Source organism: Chrysemys picta, chromosome 12 (assembly GCF_011386835.1).
Source record: "Chrysemys picta bellii isolate R12L10 chromosome 12, ASM1138683v2, whole genome shotgun sequence".
In the NCBI taxonomy this organism is placed as follows: Eukaryota; Metazoa; Chordata; order Testudines; family Emydidae; genus Chrysemys; species Chrysemys picta.
This window is the reverse complement of record NC_088802.1, coordinates 47,758,775-47,781,369: the sequence shown is the minus strand read 5'-3', so window position 1 is coordinate 47,781,369 and position 22,595 is coordinate 47,758,775. Positions and strand designations below refer to the sequence as shown.

General features: G+C 40.6%; 1 protein-coding gene across 2 annotated transcripts in view; it reads right to left on the bottom strand.

The window, feature by feature from the left end:
* Window positions 1–22,595, bottom strand: part of ANKFN1 (ankyrin repeat and fibronectin type III domain containing 1) — a 222,155-nt gene that overhangs the window by 99,637 nt on the left and 99,923 nt on the right. For both annotated transcript variants that reach the window (XM_065563524.1, XM_042841026.2), the window contains exon 2: window positions 2,066–2,179. The gene's annotated coding sequence lies outside the window, so the exon portion shown is untranslated. The remainder of the gene's footprint in view (window positions 1–2,065; window positions 2,180–22,595) is intronic.

Here is a 22,595-nt window from a genome sequence, read left to right as displayed (position 1 = left end):
TATTTCCCAATGGCTAGAGCATTAGATGGGGCATCAGGAGACCTGGGTTCTATTTCCTGTTCTGCCACTGTCCTGCGGGGTGACGTTGGGCAAGTTACTTTAACTGCTCTGTGCCTCAGTTTCCCCATTAGTACAATGGGGATAACGATATATAGTTCATTTGTAAAGAACTTTGAGATCTGCTGATGAAAAGTGCTATACAAGAGCTACCTATTATTATTTTATTTCTGCATATATGATAAATATACATCTTTATGACCATATAACCCCATGGGTGTTTCTCTTTATCTAAGGAGAGATAGGTCAAAGAGGAGGTTGAGTAAACATAGCTGTAAAACTTGCAGTGATTCAGTGACACCATTTTTCTATGTGGCAATAGTACCATACGCACACTGATTCCATATTAGGTCATCAATGACCTTAAAAATGTTCAATGGGCTATTTTTATATACTAACAGAAGTAAGTAAAACGTTGCATGAACTAAGCATACAACAGCCAAGTAATAGTTGGAAATAGTGTAATGCAAATTCATTGAAGTCCTGATCAGTATGTTCATACAATGTTTGTAAAATGCAAAATATTGCCAAGGGTTACTGTATTTAGGACAGCACAATGGGGTATGTAATAAGCAGTTATGAGACGAAAAAAAGGGAAAGGGAAAATGTATGCAGCATATCACAGAAAACTTTCTAGTACTGTGATCTTATTAAGCTGGAGAGCTGTCTCCCAAGGGAATTAATGGAAACTAGACTCAATAAAAACACGGAACAATCCTGCATTGGGAAGGCGATAGATTTGATAATCTACGGGGTCTTTTCCATCTCAAACTCACATGATTCAAATGCAAGGATATTTAAATTGGCTGGTAGCAGTTTTATAACATCTAGGTAATTTTATAAGAACATCTTTAGGCTTCTTTTATAAGAAATTCAGGTTAGCTTTCATAGCCATGTCAGATGATACAGCAAAACATATACATCATTCTCACTGAAGTTACACATTAGACATGTCTTCATGTTTTTAACATATGGACAACTGAAGATGTGCTATGATGAAGGATGGGTGATTGCTAGAGTTAAACTGTTAGCAGTGTATGATAAAAAACAAACCCTGTAGGTGGTAGGTGGTGCACTGGAGTTGATATATTCAAGGCTTTCACCTCTGGAAACCTCAGCACATATCTAGCTTAGGTCACGAATGTAAACGCATTAGGTGATCTCAGTGGTGTTCTGAATAGATCTTTGTGCATATCAAAATAACCATCACAATATTTGACCTAACTGGCTAACGCTTGTCACAGTCAATCAAGAAATTGATGAGAAATGTGCTGCAGGTTTGGGGGGCATAGGTAGAGCTCTGCAGGGTAGCATGCAGACCAGCTGCTCACATTGTAACTGGGCATAACCAATACTGTCAGTAGCCCACTTTTTTAAGAATTAAAAATCACAACAAAAATGGTTCCAGTAATGAATATCTGAATCATTGGGCAAACAGTCTACTGCAGACATTTTACACTAGCCATCACATGCAGACTCTGATTCTCATTATCACTCTCATTTAGCATGTACCAACTAAGAGAGGGAAGTCGCCCAACACATGTTTCATACTGTACACAATGGAATCTAATCTTTGTGATCAGGTTTCTGATCACACATCCCAGGCACTACTAAAGTAACCTTTCTGAACAGGCATGTGTTTTAAAAGTGGAGATTTTAGATAAAATCCATTTAAATAACCTACCCTAGAAAGCAGCTTATTTCATCCTGGGGGACTGATCAAATATTCATGCACAGTTTCTAAAATCACATTGTAAAAGGGAAACAAATCCCTGAATTACATATCGGTGTGTGCCGATTATACACATATGAGCATACGGTATACATAGGCACACTGTATAAATACAGCCTAGATGTAGAAGTGTTAACTTTGGAAGATTTGATAAAAAAAACATACACACACAATAGATAATAATAACCCTCCCCCCACACACACTTATTTATTAAGTGATTTCATTCACCAACACATAGCTAGAGAACATGAGTTAGAGAATTAAATTTGACTTACCAGCTTAGGCTGTACAATTCACACTGGGAACAAGTTGGTAGTAATTGTCCACTATCTTCATTCAATATTTCACATTGGCTTTGCTTTCTTTTCTGGTCCAGCCTCTTTCCTATACTGTATGAATGATCAAAAATGAAAGCGCTTACTACAAGCAATTACTGAAGTCCAAGATCACTGATTAAATCTCAGTGCAAAAACCAAAGATAAAAGCAAATTCTGAAACATCTGAAGTAAAATATATGATGCCTTAACACTACTTGTGCTCTTAGTACTGCAGCTATAGTAATGACTGGTATCTAAGGCTCTTGTTTCTGTAGTCAAAGATGCCATGACTTCTGCATGCTTTTAGCCTGTTGTATCTCTAAGAATTGATCAGCACAGCATGCAAGTAGAACAAGTAATCACTGCCCAGAGTAAACAAAACGAGAATTGTAGTCAATTGTCACTCAGTATGAACAAAAAGACATTAATGTTGTCATCTTAAAATAATTAGTTCTAAGTTAAATCAATAAGAGAAGAATAATCCTAGCCCTACACTTTGTCCAGGAATTCATGATTGCATATGATGTACTGTTCCTTCTTTCGCCAAGCTACCAATACAGCTGTCTGCAATCATAGCAACAAAAGCAGCAACCATATCCATGGCTCTGGGACATCTGCAAGATCATTTCAAAGCTCCCAGCATGAATAGGTTATCTTTAAAAGGTTATTAAACCAGCTAACCCCCACCACCAGCACATACAATTTTAATGATGCTTAAATTTTAATTACAACAGGTCCCCAGGAATTAATTTTTAAATGCTTTTAACAACACAGCCTGGTACAAAACCAGTGACATTTTTAAAAAAGAGGTGGTTTTTTTTAAATGTGTAGTAGAAAATGTAAAACCTAGATCCAATGGAACCCAGCAATATGTTACCAAGTCAGAATATGCAAAAAGTTCGCCAAACCTCAGAATGCTAAAAATACAGATATGTGTTGGACTGAAGTTAAACAAAGACGATCAAGTAAAGCACGATACGTTTTTGGATCACCTTCCTGGTTACATTCAAACAACCATAAAAGTTAAGCACCTACCAACAGAATAAAATGAAAAGACTCTTTTAGATGCTCATTTTGGGATGTGTGATCATCTGTTGTCTATAATAGTGATTTGACTATTATTATTATTTGTATAATCATAGCGCCCAGGAGCCCCAGTCATGGGCAAGGATCCCACTGTGCTAGGTCCTGTACACACATCAACAATCTAAGTATAAAACAACAGGTGGATACAAACAGACCACCCAGGGAACAATAAACAGTACTGGTCAGCGAGATAGGCAGGACCTCAGCATACTAGCAGCCTGCCCACGGTTCAGTTTTTTGTAGGCATCATAAAGGCACCATGGGTTTGAGAGTGAGCCTGGAGTAGCCTCTCTGACTCAGTGGAGTTACTCAGATATGATTCTGGAAAATGCTGAGCATCCACTGGGAGATGGTGGCCATACTTGACTCTCGCCCACTTCAAAGGAGAGTTGAGGGCGCTCAGCTTCTTGCAGGGTGGTGTCCTGTTTATGGCAGTGCAGCAGAGAGCAGAATCTGTCCCTATGCCCCGACATGACATGGGGTCTGTTCTTACACAGCCTGCAGCGGAACTGGGTGGACAGCTGAATAGAACTCTGACTTCTGTGCTGAATGCTAAGTGCCCTCGTAGTGGCAAACAGTACCTTGAAGTCAAATCATGTTCTCTTAATCTTTATAAATTCTATGTCACTAAGTCTGGGCCTGCACCAAACCCTCACATCCAAACATCCTAAACTTTGGCGAGTTTGAAATGTGCATCTAGGCACTTTGCAGCGTGAGCCCATCTCAGGTTATTAGTCAAAACAATTATCCTTAGTTTGGGGCCAATTAATAGTGATCATAGCCTTCAACTAACTACAGTGGCATCAATCTGTTAGGCATAAGCTGCATAGTATGGAGTAAGAACTCCAATCTGTCTTTTGAAACTTGGTGTCAGACTTCAGTAAACCTAGTGAAGCTGAGAAGAGGTCTGGATTGATGAAGGCTAGCACTGGAATTATTTTTGGCACCTACAGGTTTGCTGCTTAGACATGTTAGCTGCTTATGTTTAACTGGTCAGAGCGCTGCAACGTGTTCCTTGCAAAACCTTGGCACTCCACAGAACTCACCTGGTTTCGGATTTTGTTCTAAGCTGGAAACCCAGCCCAGGTTTTGTAACAAGATTTGCCAGCCTGTGCCTAAGATTTGACATTGAAATGGTTTTGAATCAGAACTGGGTGAAACTTGGTGGCTGTTTTGCTTTGAGGTTTTCTGATTCATTCAAGCTCAAGACTCAGTGAAAACCTCCTGGGATGCAAATAAATCACACGTGAATTGCAACTGCAGAAAATCTTTGCATCGCGGCTTGGGCCCAGTTGAGCACCGTTCTGTCAATGGTGGAGGGTGAACTAGTTTGGCAAAGGAGATCTGTCAGAATGGGTATTGTTCAAAAGCACATCAGCAGGGAGACGTAAGGCTAAACAAGGCCCAGTGTGATGGAGGTGCCAATCTTGCTCACATATTCTCATGAGAAAAAGGGTGGTTTGTGGGGATCAGATATTAGGGGCATTTTTGAGGGGCGGGGATACATTGAAAAAAAAAAGTGTGGTTTATGTAATTAAAGGACTGCTGAATAATTATGAGAGCTTCCTATTTCTCCCAAGTTTTTAATTTAAGTTTCAAATATAAAACTTAAGAGCCAAATCCTCAGCTGGTGTAAATCAAAGTAAACGTAGCTACACTCATTTATACTAGCTGGGGGCATTTAGAGTGGTTGGTGAGAGCTTGAAAGCTTCTCAAAGTCCTTTCAAGGCAACAGAAGTGTAGATGTTAAAAAGCAAGAACAAGAGCTTTAGTTTCAGCTCAGCTCAGGGTTCTTTTCCAGCTGGCAGGTTGAACAGCACCTTGAAGGTCTCTTTATCAAAGCCAATCGCAGCTGGCTTCAGATATTTGAGGTGAGCTCTGTGAAGTATAACTTGGTCTGATAATGAATCAGTTCCTGAAGTTGGCTTAGAATTTCAGGAAGCACTTTGGGAGCCAGTAGTTCAAAAATGCTGACAAATATAAAGACCCAATCATTTCTTGTTCCAGTTTTCAATTGCTTACAATTATTTCAGAGTGACTTGTCCAATGTCACACAGAAAATTAGTGGCCGAGCTGGGTTTGGTCCCATTCAGACTAGTAACCTATCCATGTGGATATATGGTAGGGCTGACGGGTAAACAACTATTTTGCTTCATGAGCAATTTTGAGCTTTCAAAATAGGTTTCCATTTAAGAAGACCGGGATGGGAGGGGAAGGGCGGGAGAGAGAGGAGTGGAAGACTCAGATCAAGTCCCGCTCTTCCTGATTCAGGGAACAGAGAAAATACAATGGCCAACACAACTCAGATTTGAAATACCGCTCTTTGAACATTCAGAGTAAACTGTGTGTGATCCGTCCATAGAGTGAGGGAGAAGGGGAAACATCACAAGAATGCTCGTGAGTAAATTCTAACGCACACATCTGAGGAAGTTGAGATCTGCTCCATTATTCTGACAAGCAGAAAAAGTGCCCAGACTCATCCAGCAAATTATTCAGTACCAATTATTTGTTCAGCTGTAGACATTAGCACAGCGACTTGGCCTTTGTCTCTGCTGGGATTTTAATTTGTTCTTGCTGCCTATTTTTCAGCTAAGATCCTGATACTCCTCTTGTTACACCACAATAGTTTCTACAGCTGCCCATTGTAAATTACGATGACAAGAATCTCATTCCCATAAAGATTACGGACGAGAGGAATAATAATAATAAGAACCATTATTATTTAGCAAAGCACTTAAGCATCTGCCTAATTCTACTCAAGGCAAATGGGTTTTAGGCACATGCTTAAAGTTAAGTACATGCTTAAGTGTCTTTCTGAAAGGGGGCCTTAGTACAACCCAGTGTGTATTTGCTCCTAGAGCTCTGTGGGGCCAGTAGTGGTGGTGGGGGGATGATATACATTGCCCTGGCCCCACCCACTCTTCCTCCATCTCTCTCCCCATTGGTGGAATCCTGTTAGCAGACATCACTGCGTCAGTTACACTCGGGTCACGTTTCCAAGCTTTTTCTTTGCAACTACGAGGATTAGAAACATATTTTTTAAAGCGATTTTCTTCTCTTCTGCGGAGTATATCCTGCCCTGTGGGCCAGATGAATATATCAAAAGGACTAGATGAAGTCCGATGCATAGCTTAGAGGAAAATCTGAGCGATGACCATTTATTTAACTTACCCACAGCGTGAGCACCAAATCGACAGAAGCAAATAAAGCCACCTTGAAGGGGTTCTTGTATCCCCATTGGAATAAAGACGTCAATATTTGATTTGGCTTCAATTAGCACTAGTCTAGGGACAGGTCTGCCTATATCTAGGTTCTTTACCTGTGGAACTCTCCTATAGATGAGAGCTCTCTCTGCTTTAGGGCAGAGTGTGAGGATAATTTAATGCAACTGGTCTGTTCATGACCATTTCCTGGGGGTTCCTCCTCTGGTGCCAATATTTCCTATCCCTTCTGCTTTCATCTTACTAGGTGGGAACTGATCATTTTGAAGGTTGGCTATTGGATTTGACCTCATGCCTTATCTTTTCATCGTGTCTAGTATTTCTCCATATTTTTCAGTGCAAACATTAGTTGGTAGAACATGGAACAAGGACTTTTCTCTTGTCCAGGTTACTTCTTTAAAAAAATAACTATTTTGCTAACATTAACTGAAAATAATGCATTGAAAACCCTTCCTGCCACGTGGGTTTAAGTTCATTGATCACAAGTTCAGAAATGAACTTAACATTTAATAAAGTAAGAATAAGTATGTTAAAGCGGGAACATCTCATAAAGGATAAGAAACATGGAATAAATGATCAGGAAAGGTGACTGAATAAGAGAATATAAATGAGTTCCAGAAATACCTCCATTGATTTCTGAAGTTGAAGAGAAGATTGAGAGGCAAAGAGAGAATAAGAATTTGGGATTAAGATAAAACAAACAGTCCGACAGCTTGGTCTGATCTGGTGCAGGAACTCTTAAGTTCTTAGACTTTGGCGATTAAGACTTATATTCCATTGGTTGACCTATATACGCGTCAGCTATTTAATATTTCAGCTGCCCATATTTCATATTTAATTAGTTGAGCTGAATAGTTCAACTACTCTGTTTCCACAAACTGTACTAGTGAAGCGACACGTTGCAGGGGGACATTTTCATATCCTTCTTTCGATCACCTTACAAGGCGAGCTGCAGCCAGCATATCACTAACTGAGCCACTTTGCATTCCAGCGGCTAATTGATTTTCCTGGAGATGTGAGTTTTGCAGTACGGTTTGCCGGATTCCAATTCCATTGATCAGATTTGTACTTATTTCTTATGCAAAGTGATAACATATGTAGCATTTGGCTTACCTGAACGGGAATGTTCATATGGTGTGTTCTAGCTCAAGGTAGCTGGGCAACACTAAATTTTTATTTAATCAAACAATAGGTGGCAGTATTCACCCAGTTCTTCGCAGGCAAGATAATGGGCCCCGGAACAGCAGGAACGCACATATACTGTGCTGTCCCAAACACACCATGTCCAACTCTTAACTACTAGGCAAATTTGCACAAGATATTTCAGTAGGAATCATTTGTATATTATAGGCCAGATTCTCCACGTATGTAAGCTACTTTAGCTCTACTGTAGTCAATAGAGCTAAACCAGTGCTTAATTTGTAATGGAAAAGGTGCTGGAACTCAAGCAATTGGGTGCCAAAGCTCAAGCAATTTTTTTTACATTCATAACTGACATGGCAAGCGCAGAGGTGCCAGGGCTATGAACTGCCATGCCCAGAAGGGCTAGGGCTCCCCCCCTGGCAAGCACTGGCACAAATTAAGCACTGAGCTGAACTGATTTTCACCATCTAAGCATCCGGCTCTATGCACATGGAGAGGATGCAAAATGCTCAAAAGAACAGTGGGGTTTGGAAACTGGAAGTGAAGTTTGGGGTTAAGACGCCTAACTAAACATGTCAGGATTTTAGAAAAAACCTCACCTGGGGCTTGATCTTGCTCCCAGTTCAGTCAACGGAAAAAATGTCTTTGACTTCAGTGGGACAGGCTAATGCATTTCCTGTGGTTAGAAAACGATCTGGTCCCTTGGGGTCTGAATTCTCTCACACGAGTGTAAATGAAGAATGACTCCACCGAGATCCATGAAGATACTTCATTGTCACATTAGTGTAAGAGAGAACACAATCAGGCCTGTGAAGACTATAATCATTATGAATCAAAAAGCAGCTGCTAAGGCCACCCATGACCCATACATAGATCAGAACTTCTCATTAATGTTTCCTGCTGGAGCTGCTGCCCTATGGTAAAACAGTGTGTGTCCCAATGTTGTTAGCTAATGGTTGCAATAATTGTTTTCCATTCCAGGGCAAAGCTAAACATGAGGGAGCACATTCATTTTCAAAAAGCTTGCAAAATTACATTCAGGCCATTAGACGTATCAGGAGATATTGCAGTTCCTCAGAAATGAATTACCCGGTTGAACACCATAGGAATAATGAAGCTGTCAACAGCCAAAGTGCAGCTGTGATATTTTGTCAATCTCATGTTGTTTATGTCATCTACTCAGCCGCTCCTCATGGAGATAATTTATGTCACATATTGATTGGTTGGGAGTATTCCCAGCAGCGATGCAACAGTGTTTACATCCAAGTAATAGGAGCACATTTTACAAAGAGAAATTAACAAGCTTTTCATAACTGGCAATTTCTAGATTAGAAAGAAGGGAAAAAAGCTGCCATTGATCAAAACTAGTGTGAAAAGAGCACAAATTGAGGCAGAAAGATTCCAGAGATATATAAAGAAAGTTATTCATTTACTTGTTAGCTATAAGGTGACAGCATCTTTAATATTGGAAAGTGGGACAATTTCAGCCACGTTTTGTAAGGGTGCCACACAAATGCTAACAGTGTGCTTGAAGAACAAATGTCTTCAGGCAGGTGTCCCTACTACCAGCTTCTGAATCAGCAGCAATATGGGATGTTTCTGGGAGTGGAGCATTTCCCTCTCCTGTAACCCAGCATCTGAACAAGTCTATCATGAAACGCTGAATAGTGTGATTAGTTTTCAGTCTGAGTGAAGGAACAGATTTGATAGTGTCTGCAATCGCTTGACTTCCCCCTTTGCCTCAAACATTGTTCATTACACCAAACATTTGTTCACAGGACTGTCTGTTCCTGGTAACCACAGCAGTGTCTACTCAGGGCAGTGATAAGTCTTGAACAAACACGCTGTAGGGATAAAAAAAATAAAAATCAAATATTGTGATGACTAAAATGGAACATCAGGACTATCCCAGTAAAACCGTGACATAGGGTCGTTTTAATAACATAAGAACATGACCCTTTTGGGGCCTGCTAGTTCTGCACAGACTAAAACTGGTAGATACTCGAATCTGCTGGGCAGATCTGCCTCTTCATTTATTTATTAGTTAGAGTGAAAATTGCTGTAAGGGATTCCTCAGTTGGAAACCCCAGTCTCATAGGAGCAGTACAGAAACCTAGACAGAAGAGAAATGATCACTTTGAAGCAACTCCAAGCTTTCCAGTGCAATTTTATTCTACATTTAGTGAAGACCCCATCTAAACAGCCAGTACTGCTCGTCTCTTAAGGGGAGTTTCACACCATTAAGCACCCAACCGAGATCAGGGGTTCATTGTGCTAGGCACTGTACAGCGAGAGACAGTCCCTGCCTCACATTGCTTACATTCTAAATAGACAAAGTGCCATTATCCACATTGTATGGATGGGGAACTGAGGCACAGAGAAACTAGGTGACTTGGCCAAGGTCAAACAGGAAGTCAGTGACCGAGCTGGGAATTGAAGTGATCTCCTGAATCCCACTCCGGTGCCTGAAGCACAACTTCCTTTCTTCATCTGAGACAAATAAAATGCCCATTTTTTCTATAAATGGAAAGATAAAAGGCCTGACTCATTCACACACGGAACTGAACCAAACTTGAGGTTAACTTTTCCATGTAGAGTATAAGAGATGTATACCGAGGCTCCCAGCATGTTGTCAAAACACATTACTTCCCATTTGGGAACAGATTTTTAATATGGTTAAGTAACTAGAACAATAATTTCAAAGGGTAGCCTCTTTCATCTCCTCCCTCAAGCCGCAAAGATGACGCATCTGTGTTTTCAAATATAGCTAAATTAGCCCCGCAGTAGTAATCAACATCCTTACAATTTCCTGTTTAGTCACCGCTGGTATCACAACTTCTCTACTGCAATCCAAAGTGTAATAGAAGGCAATCCCTGTTCTTTGATGGTGACGGGTTTCAGAGGGGTAGCCATGCTAGTCTGTATCAGCAAAACGAGGAGTCCTGAAAGCACATGTAAAAGCACATGTCAGGCAACTCCCATCTTTTCATGTGCTGTATATTTATACCTGCCTACTTTTTTTCACTCCATGAATCTGATGAAGTGGGTTATAGCCCACGAAAGCTTATGCTCAAATACATTTGTTAGTCTCTAAGGTGCCACAAGGACTCCTCGTTGTTTTTCCTGTTCTTTAATGAGCCTGATCATGTACCTTTAATTGTACTATGCTTACAGCTTCTCTTTTCAAATAAGCGATGGCCACATTAACACCACCCTATACCGAAAACCCACCGACCGCTATGCCTACCTTCATGCCTCCAGCTTCCACCCCGGTCACACCACACGATCCATCGTCTACAGCCAAGCACTGAGGTACAATCGCATCTGCTCCAACCCCTCAGACAGAGACCAACACCTACAAGATCTTCACCAAGCATTCTCAAGACTACGATACCCACACAAGGAAATAAAGAAACAAATCAACAGAGCCAGACGTGTACCCAGAAGCCTCCTGCTACAAGACAGGCCCAGAAGAGAAACCAACAGAACTCCACTGGCCATCACCTACAGTCCTCAGCTTAAACCTCTCCAACGTATCATCAGTGATCTACAACCCATCCTGGACAATGATCCCTCACTTTCACAGACCTTGGGAGGCAGGCCAGTCCTCGCCCACAGACAACCTGCCAACCTTAAGCATATTCGCACCAGCAACCACACACCGCACCATAACAACTCTAACTCAGGAACCAACCCATGCAACAAACCTCGATGCCAACTCTGCCCACATATCTACACCAGCAAGACCATCACAGGACCTAACCAGATCAGCTACAACATCGCCGGCTCATTCACCTGCACGTCCACCAATGTTATATATGCCATCATATGCCAGCAATGCCCCTCTGCTATGTACATTGGCCAAATGTACGCAAGAGGATAAATGGACACAAGTCAGATATCAGGAATGGCAATATACAAAAACCTGTAGGAGAACACTTCAACCTCCCTGGCCACACAATAGCAGATGTAAAGGTAGCCATCTTACAGCAAAAAAACTTCAGGACCAGACTCCAAAGAGAAACTGCTGAGCTCCAGTTCATTTGCAAATTTGACACCATCAGATCAGGATTAAACAAAGACTGTGAATGGCTATCCAACTACAGAAGCAGTTTCTCCTCCCTTGGTGTTCACACCTCAACTGCTAGCAGAGCACCTCACCCTCCCTGATTGAACTAACCTCGTTATCTCCACACTGATTTATACCTGCCTCTGGAGATTTCCATTACTTGCATCTGAAGAAGTGAGGTTCTTACCCACGAAAGCTTATGCTCCCAATACTTCTGTTAGTCTCTAAGGTGCCACAGGACCCTCTGTTGCTCTTTTCATTCTGACACCCCCAACGTGTCCTGAGTGATGAATCAATTAACACCACATGGGTGGGGGGAGGACAAGGATTCTGAACTGATTTCCCACTTTTCACCTTTCAACTTCTCAAAGCAGGTTTCAGCAGTTCATTTACTGTTTCCCGCCTGGTTAAGGAGAATCTAAGCAGAGATAAGAAGATTCCTAGTATGGGTTTCCCCATTTAAGCCCTGATTCAGCAAGGTACTTAAGCATGTGCCATATGTTCAGCACATAGATAGTCCCATTCACTTCAGTTTGAGACAAGACAGGGCAGCAACCAAGAGATGGGAGGAGGATGGTTACAGCTAATACCGAAAGGCAGGAATATTGGCCCGAATCCTGACCTGCTGCCTTGGCCCCCTTTGCTCCTTCATTGCCCTAACAGGACAGCTGGCGACTCTCATTCTTTATGCCTCTCACTCTTTCCCAAAGTGTAGAGAGTGATTCTGGGCAGGCTTGGGTGATCCCTGGGTGACAGGTGTTCTCTGGTGTCAGTGTAATTTAGAACAGCCCTTGGGCTGCTCTAAGTTATACTGTGGGTCAGCTCTGCCTCCAGTCAGGCCCCAGGTCACAGAAGTGTCCTTTATCTTTCAAATTGCTGCTAAGATAATTCTTGGTCCCAGCTAGAGAATCACTGTTTGAAATATTCCTTCTTATACCAAACTCATTTAATCCATGTGTTTAAGGTGCCAGACATGCCTGGTTACAAAATGACCCCCTTGTATGTTAGTGGAATCCAGTTTTAGAAGGAATGTAGACTAAGTAAGTCCCAACGCAACTTCCCCATCTAGCAATTTCTAAAAAGAAAAATCATTAAAAATAAGTTTTTCAAAAAGGTGTAAAAAATGTAACAAGCTGCTACAAATATCTGCTAAATATATTCTTTAAAAAAGAAAACACTTAGAAAATGTTTGCACTTCACCACCCTAATATTAATTTAGACTGAGGTGTCACAGGAGACAGATGGGCAGAATAATTTGCAGTTATGTTAAGCGATTGAATATCAGTTCGCAAACTAGGCCACGTGGTCCAATGAAGCGCATATTCACTTGAACTAGAAGTGTTTGCAAGAGCAGGTGGTTTAGGTGGCTTAATTAAGCAAACACTTGCTTTTCGCCTTTAGGAACTCATTTCCTCCCGGGTCAGAGTTTGGTGATCTTACAGCTACCCAACAAACTTCTACACAACTTGGAGTGATTAATAGTCCCTGTTCAGAAAAATTATGAGGTGCAATAGAGGTGACCTTACTCCTCACCTTTGAAGACTTGGAGATGGCAGTACCGCTGTCATCAACTGAAACCAAGAAAACAACACAGGGAACCAGCCTCTTTTTACAATCAAAAGGAGAGATGACAGATTCCCATCTTGACTCCCCACTTACTCTTTTTAATTTAAATCAGTTGAATTGAGATGTAAGGAGGCAGCCTCTCTGGCATGAAAAGGTATATATGAAACACATGTGCTTATATTGGTCATGTGACCTATAGAGCTTTGCAAAACCAGATAGAACACTGGACTGGGACTCAAGAGACCAGCGTTCTATTCCTGGCTCTGACACTGGCCTGCTGGGTGACCTTGGGCCAGTCCCGTCACAGCTCCATGCCTCAGTTTCCCCATCTATAAAATGGGGATAATGATACTGACCTCCTATGTAAAGTGCTTTGAGATCTATGGCTGAAAAGTGCTATGCAAGAACTAGGTATTATTATGTATTCCCTTCCCCAGCTTTTGTAACCTTAAACCACTCCTCTTTCTGTGCGCCCCACTTTTGTTTTCCCTCAAATACATTTTTTTTCATATAAAATGGAAGAAGTAATGATTCTTATATACAAAAATTCAGATGATGGTTACACTCCCCCTGCCTTCAGGAATCACATGGGCGCTGCCATCATCACCAGCCCCGTCAGGGCCTGTTAAAATCACACCTTCTCAAAAGTACTGGTGAGGACAAGTAGGATTTTTAGGGGAGCTTGTTTTTCTGTTTCTCTTTCTAGATGATTTAAAGGACTAGTCCCACCTGACTGGGTCAGCTGGAATTTCATCAAAATTGACACGTTCCAGCAGAAACTTTCAATTCTGACAAATTAGCATTTTCCAATAGAAAACCATTCTAGTTATTGGTATATTGACCACAGATGCTGCCGAAGCAGACCGAGTACTTCTGAATTTAAAAATGGACTGGGGAAGACAGTGCTACTTGCAAAGAAGGTTCACGTTTTCAGCTCAATGATCACTAGGGAGGGCAGCAGCTTTTCAGAGGGAATGACCTGTTCCTTTAAGGGGAGGAAAAGGATGGTCTGAGGGCTAACAAACAGGCCCGGGACTCAGGAGACCTAGATTACAATGCCAGCTGATGTGCAACCTGGGGCAAGTCACTTTGGGCCACATTTTAAAAGATATTTAGGTGCCTAATTCCCATTGATTTCAATGTGAATGAGATGCCTAAATACCTTTAAAAACCTAGCCCTTTCGCTCTCTGTGCCTCAGTGTCTGAACTGTAAAATAACTACCTGACAGAGGTGTGCTGAAGCTTAAGTCATTAATGCTTGTAAAGTGCCCAGAGATTCTCAGATGGAGGACAGATTTATTACATAGAGTCCACTAACGTAAAATCTAACGCTCCAACAGTGCATTTCTTTGCGATGTTTTCCAGGGTTTGCATTTGACAACACCGCATTATTTTTAATTAAGACCCCAATGAGAGTTTTAGGATTATCCACTCTCCCTGAACAAACAGAACATTATTCAGTAGGCACTTTGCCTTCATCTGCCAATAAACAAGGCATTTTGCCTTCATCTTCATCTTAAACAAACGAGGATCATAATGCTAAATTTTTATCTTCCAAATCCTTGAGAGCTTGCAAACTTTCTTTCTTATCTGTCCCAATTGGCAGGGACTCAGCCAGGAAGCAGCTTCCTCTTTCTGAAATAACCAAACTTCACTACACAACAAAAGGATGAGTGGATAGTCCCAGCTGTGTTTAGTGAAAAGCAATATTAGAAAGTATTATCAATATAGGATATTTTCTCAGAATCAATCATGCAGCTGGTTATATTGCTCACCATCCACTATGAATAAGATTCATTTCATTTGACACAAACATTAAGCTACAAGGGGGAATGGGGAATCAAGCTGAGAAGAACCACTGCTCCCTTGGATGTGGGCTCGTAATTTGTTGAGGCTAAAGCTGTCCACTGAAACAAATCAACACTTTTTTTCAGTTGTCGACATAGTAGCAATCACTTAATATAGGGAAATCACTTGAAGTAAAAGCAGAGGAGACTCACCCAGTAAAATCATACATTGTTATAGACCACTTTAAGCTAAAAACAAGGGAGTAAAATGACAGGAATTGTCTGCTTTGTGTTAGGAGAGCCTGATACTCCTTGCCTACTCATTCCAATAAAGAAATATTAAAAAATAAATAAACAGACAGGGACAGTTCCTGATCTCCGGCTCACAGACTGATGTAAATCCAGAATCACTCCATGGAATCAATGGATTTACACTGTTGCTACTATTAGTACTAGCAGCAATAAAGTAGCAGCTACAGGCCTCAGTGGAGATCACAGCCCCACTGTGCTAGGTGCTGTATAGATGAGAGGGAAACAAAGGTTCAGAGAGGTAAAGTGACTTGCCCAAAGTCATTCAGTAGATCAGTGGCAGAGCTAGGAATAGAACCAAGGTCTATGCATGCCCTATTCATTAGGCCGTGATGCCTACTCAAACTGTATCCACACTGCCTTCTTGAAAGCAGAACCTTGCCCAAAGTTAGCTAACCTCTGGTTCTCTTTTAAAATTTGATGACAGAACTGCTACCCCTTTTGCAATTGAATTTCAAGCCACTCACATACTAAGGTGATAATTGCAATATGGAAACATAGATTAGATTAGGTAAAATTAGATTAATCTAGACACAGGCTTAGTGGCCAAAGTACTGGTGATATATCTTGTTACCATTTCCCCAAGTCATCACTGGTTTTGAAATGAGGTATATAAAGAATGTCTTAACTCAAAATATACAATGTAGATGCACATGCTAAAGATATGATAGAGTCTTCTGGAGAAGTAATTCTGCAGATTGACGAAAACATTATTACAGCAAAATGTCACGGTTTGACTATATCTTCCTGTCACCTGAAAGATACCCAGGGAAGCTTGAAAGAACCACTAGTCATTAATAAAGTTCAGCTCTTGAAACTTGATTCCTGAGAAAGACAAGGGAAAAAAAGTCAGAAAGGAAACAAGAATGTGACTAGCAACCTAAGAGAACATTGACAATGTCAAGGATGTCTAAAAATAGAATGTTCTTACATATCAGACAAAAAGTACACGGGGAAAATGTTGAATATCGGGACACATGTTGACAGGAGCAAGGAAATGATCAGTTAAAGAGGAAATATAGCATGTTCTCCAATACCTAAGCTCAAAGAGGTCCCCAACTTAATAGCTCTTAATGTACCTTGCTGTGTTGTGTGATTAGTGGAGGATATACAGTAAAGATTGTCCTTGTGAGTTTATATAAGAAGCTTAACATTTCTAATGTAAACCAGTAATAATAAGAGTATCCTATATTTCATATAGTTCAAGTGCTTGTGATGTGTGTCTGGTACATTTTGTATTTTGGAACTCAGAAATGTTTTAAGGTTTGTAAGAGAAGAATACAGTATAAATCACTTTGAAAAAAGGAAGTGGAGGTGGGGAAGGGTTGTTTCCATGTAAAATATGATTATAGTTCATGAGTATCTACCAAACGTAGAAATTCATTTGCAAATTTAATACCACTAATTTGGGCTTGAATAGGGACTGGGAGTGGTTGGCTCACTACAAAAGCAGCTTTGCCTCTCCTGGAATTGACACCTCCTCGTCTATTATTGGGAGTGGACCACATCCACCCTGATCGAATTGGCCCTGTCAACACTGGTTCTACACTTGTGCGGTAACTCCCTTCTCTTCATCTGTCAGTATATAATGCCTGCATCTGTAACTTTCACTCCATGCATCTGAAGAGGTGGGGTTTTTACCCACAAAAGCTTATGCCCAAATAAATGTTAGTCTTTAAGGTGCCACCGGACTCCTTGTTGTTTTTGTAGAAAACAAAGTTGTCTTCTGGCCAGTGACTCAATGTAATTAGTTTTAGTCTGAAAGGGTTTTCCCTTTTCTCCCAGGCAATTACACACTCCTAAAGAAAGGAGCTTTTAATCGGCGTTCTCACAATGTCTTATCTGTGTTATGTGAGCTATAGGATGGGATTTCTTTATCCTACCCAGGGTGGGAAGGTTGGGATGTATTTGATTGCTACATCTAGGAATGTTAATGGATCCCAAACCATATTTAGGGCACTCAGACATCAAGATGAGTCTCTACATGACATAGATAAATAAGGGCATACAGCTCCTAGCACAATGGGGTCCTGGTCTTTGATTGGGGCTCCTAAGTGCTACCATAATACAAATAAAAAATGTCCAAATACATTTAGAATCATAGAATATCAGGGTTGGAAAGGACCTCAGGAGGTCATCTAGTCTAACCCCCTGCTCAAAGCAGGACCAATCCCCAACTAAATCATTACTTAGATACTGGTTTGAAATGTTTCTTCCGCCCTTCCCATCTCTGTGTCTGTGACTGTCTGGAGCAGGGCTCTGGAATTGTTTCTAGGCTACATTTCAATGGGTAGTGCTAAGCCTAGAGGGAGCTGGTGGCAGTACACGAGACCACGGTGTAGCTGTAGATAAGGTGGACGGTGGGAGCTTTACTCTCCCATCCCAATTCGAGGCCACGAGGGTTGGCACCCATGTAAAGGGCTGTCAGGGTAGCATGAGCGTGTGGATGTTTGTTCCTTCCCCCGATGATATCTCCCCTTCCAATTTGGGTTCATCATCTCCAGAAGGTGATGGAGCTCATCAGCAGTTTCCTGGACGGGTGTTGGGAGGGTCACTGCTCCTGTTCCTCACAGGAAGGAGGGGGATTTCCATGCAGTGGAATTTTACTTTCCATTTCCCCAATCATGTGATTTCTCAGAACTTGGATGCAGCATTTCCAACTGAGGATGCAGCATTAACCCCACAGCCCTTTCTAGCCCGTGTCCAGCTCACACAGCAAATTAAAACCATAAATTTAACCCCAAACAAAAATATGTTTGAGAACATAAATAAAAATTTTCAAGGGAAGAGGACGTGTTTTGTGAACATTTACATTTAGTCAAAAACCCAATTATTCATCAAAAATGCTTAGGCCTTGTGCTTGCCCTCGGTCCAGAGGTGAATTTCACTAAGAAAGCACAGTGCTATGTTTAAAAACACGAGGATCCACACCAGAAACCTGACACTAATATTTTGGCTCATCTGCCAAGGAACAGAATCATACCATGTGACCTATCCACTGAACCAAAACGAATGTACCCGGTTAAAATTTAGACTATCGAACAATCACAATGACTGACAATGCTGGTGCATGATCAGTAGACCAATTTTTCACCAAAACTAGCTGGTGAATCATTTTGAAGAAGTAAAAAGTTTGAAAAAAAAATTGTATTCCGCTTGCAGACTAATGAACAGAAAGAGAGGCAAAAGCCATTTGCTGCCAATCACATGCCCAACTTTAATTACCATCTAGTATTTTTCAGTGTAGCATAAGTACCACTAACACAATCGGAAAGGATGCATAGGTGGGCATGAAGTGAAAATTAAGCTTGCTAGTAAAAATGTTAAAATCACTGATGTATGAAAGTAATTACAATGGATTTTTTACATCTATTGGTTCCTTATAAAAAGATGTTAACTTATTTTCACCTCTGGTTCCAGCACATGCCGACATAATACAATTTCACAAATTTCAGATAACAAAGGGCTTTGCTCTGTTATTAATCCAGGAGCAAATGAGAGAGAGAGAGAAAAAGAAAACCTTAGCTAACCCTGTCACATTGTGATGAAGAAAATAATCAGTGGCATTTATATTATCTGTGCAGTTAGCAAAACTAATAAATGACAGAATCGCATATCAACATATTTGATCTGTTAAGAGTCAATGATACCTTAAAAAAGGAGAATCTTTCCATTAACTTCAGTGGGTTCTTTAAGAATTGCATTTGCAAACCATTCTTTGACCCAGAAACATGTTTTGCCTGTGTCATTCCTACACCAAACCAGGCACATCATAGGTTAAAGCCATTTCTAGAATATCTGATCATTTTACAACTTGTCCATATCAAACAAAGTTCATTTGTCAAGTTTTTATAGTGGCATCTATCATTCTATTAGAATGCCAGATCCTAAAAGATGCTGAGCATCTCCAACTCTCACTGACTTCAGTAAGACTGTCAATAAAAAGGCCTTATGAATCTCAACTGTTAATGTGCCCCTCACCTTACCATCTTGGATACCATTATGGTTTGGAGACAAAGATTAAACAACACGAGAGGTCGTCCCACTACTATCCATGACAGCAAGAACAATTGTATTTACAGAAAAGTGGTTGGAAGACTTCATTGACAATTACTGAACTGTGTCCCATCCATACAAGGGATAGATTCTCAGCTGGTATGTCAATTTACATCTAGCGCACATGCATGCCGTAAGAACAGAGACATTTTTCCTTATAGTGTGTCAGTTAATGCTTAAAATCACAATGTGCACCATACAGTCTGACTGTTGTTTTCCCTAGAGCTGGCCAGGCATTTTCCAGCTAAACTTTTTTTCATTGGAAAATGTAGATTCGTTGAAACCGAAACTCTGCGAGAAAGGGTTGGTTTCAATGAATTTCCAAATTTTAAAAAAAATTCCAATATTGTCAAAATACCCCATTTTCACATTTTTGTTAAAATGAAAAGTTTCTTTTTTTTATTCAAAATGACTTTTTATGTCAAAATTAGTTAATTTATTCTAAAAATAGTTAAAACATGTTAAAAAGTTAAAATCAAAATGAAATATTTTGAAATTATTGAAACAAAATGTTTCGATTGACCCCATCTAATTTTTTTTTTTTTTTTTTTTTTGCATTATGGGTTCATGAAAATGTTCAAAATGTTGGCTTTTTGTCATGGTTCAGGAGAAGAGAGATGCTTGAAATCTTAAACTCTTGTGGGATGGGAAAATCATATCCCACCCATCTCTAGTTTTATCTATTCTCCATGTGATGCTGTGCGATAGTATTGCACTGCTATATACAAGAAATAGCTTTGGAAGAGAAATTACCTCAGACCCTTGGGATAATGCAGGCAAGTAGTGCATAAATATTACGCAGTATGTCTCTGAGGCAGGATTGTCAGACCACTCATCCTCAAATAACAGCCTTTGGATGATCCATGAAGTGGCATGATTCATGTCCCAGAAGAAAACTCCTTACTCAGACCCTCTTCTCATTGCCTGGAAAGGAGGAGAAGATAGTACAATAGTGTATTGCACTATTGGCAGAATGGGGAGCAAGATATCATCCACCAAAATGAGATAGTAGCTCCCAGCATCCCACTTGCCAAGGGGGTCTTATTAACTGGTCTCTGTTCATTGCAATACTCACCCTTCACAGTCATTTTCTGAGTGCTGAATACTGTTGGCGACATTATTGATGACACCATAGCATATTGCATGCTTCAGGGATCCAAAGAGTATTTCCCTTGAGGTTAGATGAGTTTGATTTAAACTGAACTGGTTAACTGATTGATTCCCAGGTTAGGGTCTGAGTCATTTGTAATGAAAATAATTGGTAATAAAACAAAAACACAACAGACTCCCTCACCTTACACACCAGAACTGCTTAAGCCCATTGTCCTTTATCCTATTAGAAACCTAGAGAAAAGAGTTGCCTGGTCAAGGAGTGACCTCAGTTGGTAGATGACAGATTTGTACTGATTAGGAGCTATGGAGTGTTTGTTTTGCAAGGCCAGAGGCTAAAAATCAGTAGCACAAGTGGTTTGAGGGAAGGCACTGAATCCACCTGAAACACTGGAAAGTGCTTTGAATCTTTGGAGGGGAATCCCAGGTGAAACCAGCGATGAACAATCTGGTGAAGGAGGATAAAGAAAGGCACCTCAGCAAAGTTGTGTTGTTGAATTTCAGGTTTGCATGCTAGACAGAATGAGTTTATTTACCTAACTAGGTAACTGGATGGCCCTTGTCACCTTAGCCTGGACATTTTGTGGGCTCAGAAATCGAATGTAATTTTTATATTGCATTTGCAGACATCAAGCATAAATCTAGTAGAATAACATTCTTTAAAGACAGGGAGACTGAGGTGGAAGGTCAGATTTTCAAAGGTATTTAGGTACCTAAAAGTGCAGCTAGGCACCTCATGGGATTTCCAAAGCTCCTAACCAGGTTAGGTGCCTAACTCCCATGGATATTAACTGGTTAATTTCAGTCAATAGGAGTTAGATGCCTAACCTGCTTAGGTTCTTTTGAAAATCCCACTAGGTGTCTATCTACACTTTTAGGTACCTAAATACCTTTAAAATTTTGGCTCAGAGTACTTAAATGCTCCCGATCACAGAGTGAATTTGTAGCAGTGCCTGGGATAGAAACCAAACATCCTGACTTCTATTTTCATGTTTTAATTCTTCTTCATCTCCTGTTCCATGCATAAAAACAGTTCAGAAAACACTTAAAAAAAAAAAAGGATAAAAAAAGCTTGTCCTATGCCACTAAGTACACTGTGTAACAGGCATGTAATCCCTTGTCCTTCCCTGAAAATAAGTGAATCACAGTCACAAGGACTTGAAAGAATAATGAAAGCCACTTCCCTTTTAAAATCTGTGATTTGAGATTGTAATTTGACAATTGTAGACTCCCCTAGAATTTATATGTCTGGCCATTCCATCTCGGTCGGAAGGCCATAAAAAAATTGGAGTCATTTACCAATCTGATGAAGTGCTAGCCCGTGGAAGATAAGAACATAAGAATGGACATACAGAGTCAGACCAATGGTCCATCTAGCCCAGTATCCTGTCCTCTGACAGTTGGCAGATGCTTCAGAAGGAATGAAGAAAACAGGGCAATTATTGAGTGATCCACCCCGTCACCCAGCCTTAGCTTCTGACAATGATAAAAGATGATGACAAAAGAAATACCAGTTCCTTGAAAAGATAGACCAGTAAGCACTGAGATATATACACGGCAGAATAGCCATTTGGCAGAAAAATTATAATGCACATGCACTTGTCCAAGCTGCAGTTTTCCACTGCCATTTAGCAGGCATTTATTACAGTCTAGCTATGCTCCAGTTACAGCAGCTCAGTTGTCAGGGTGAAAGATAATGGAACAGGGGCTCCCATTTTCAAAAGCAGCATGAGAGCTACTACAGCAAACATTTGGGTAACTGTTAGATTGTCTCACTCTAAAAAATCAGGCTTTCTGTTCTTCACTATGTTGATGATCACCTCATGGAATCATCATCACCCTTTCACAGTGGGATTGGAGTTAAAAAGCTCTGTCACCTCTTGCTTTCAGTTATGTTTTACACTGGAGCTGAGACTAGGTTAGGACATGCTGTGTTCAGTGAAAACCGTCACCATCTTCTCATGCAAACTAGCCCCACTAAACCGTAACCAATGATAAACACCACTCTGAAAAATAGTCTTCTGTCATTCACCTAGCCAGCAACTTAATGATAACACATTGCACCCTGAAAGCAGTTCTGAATAAAGAAACTGTTTCCTTATAGTTGTGATGATGTCAAAACACTTCTAGAGATAACACTT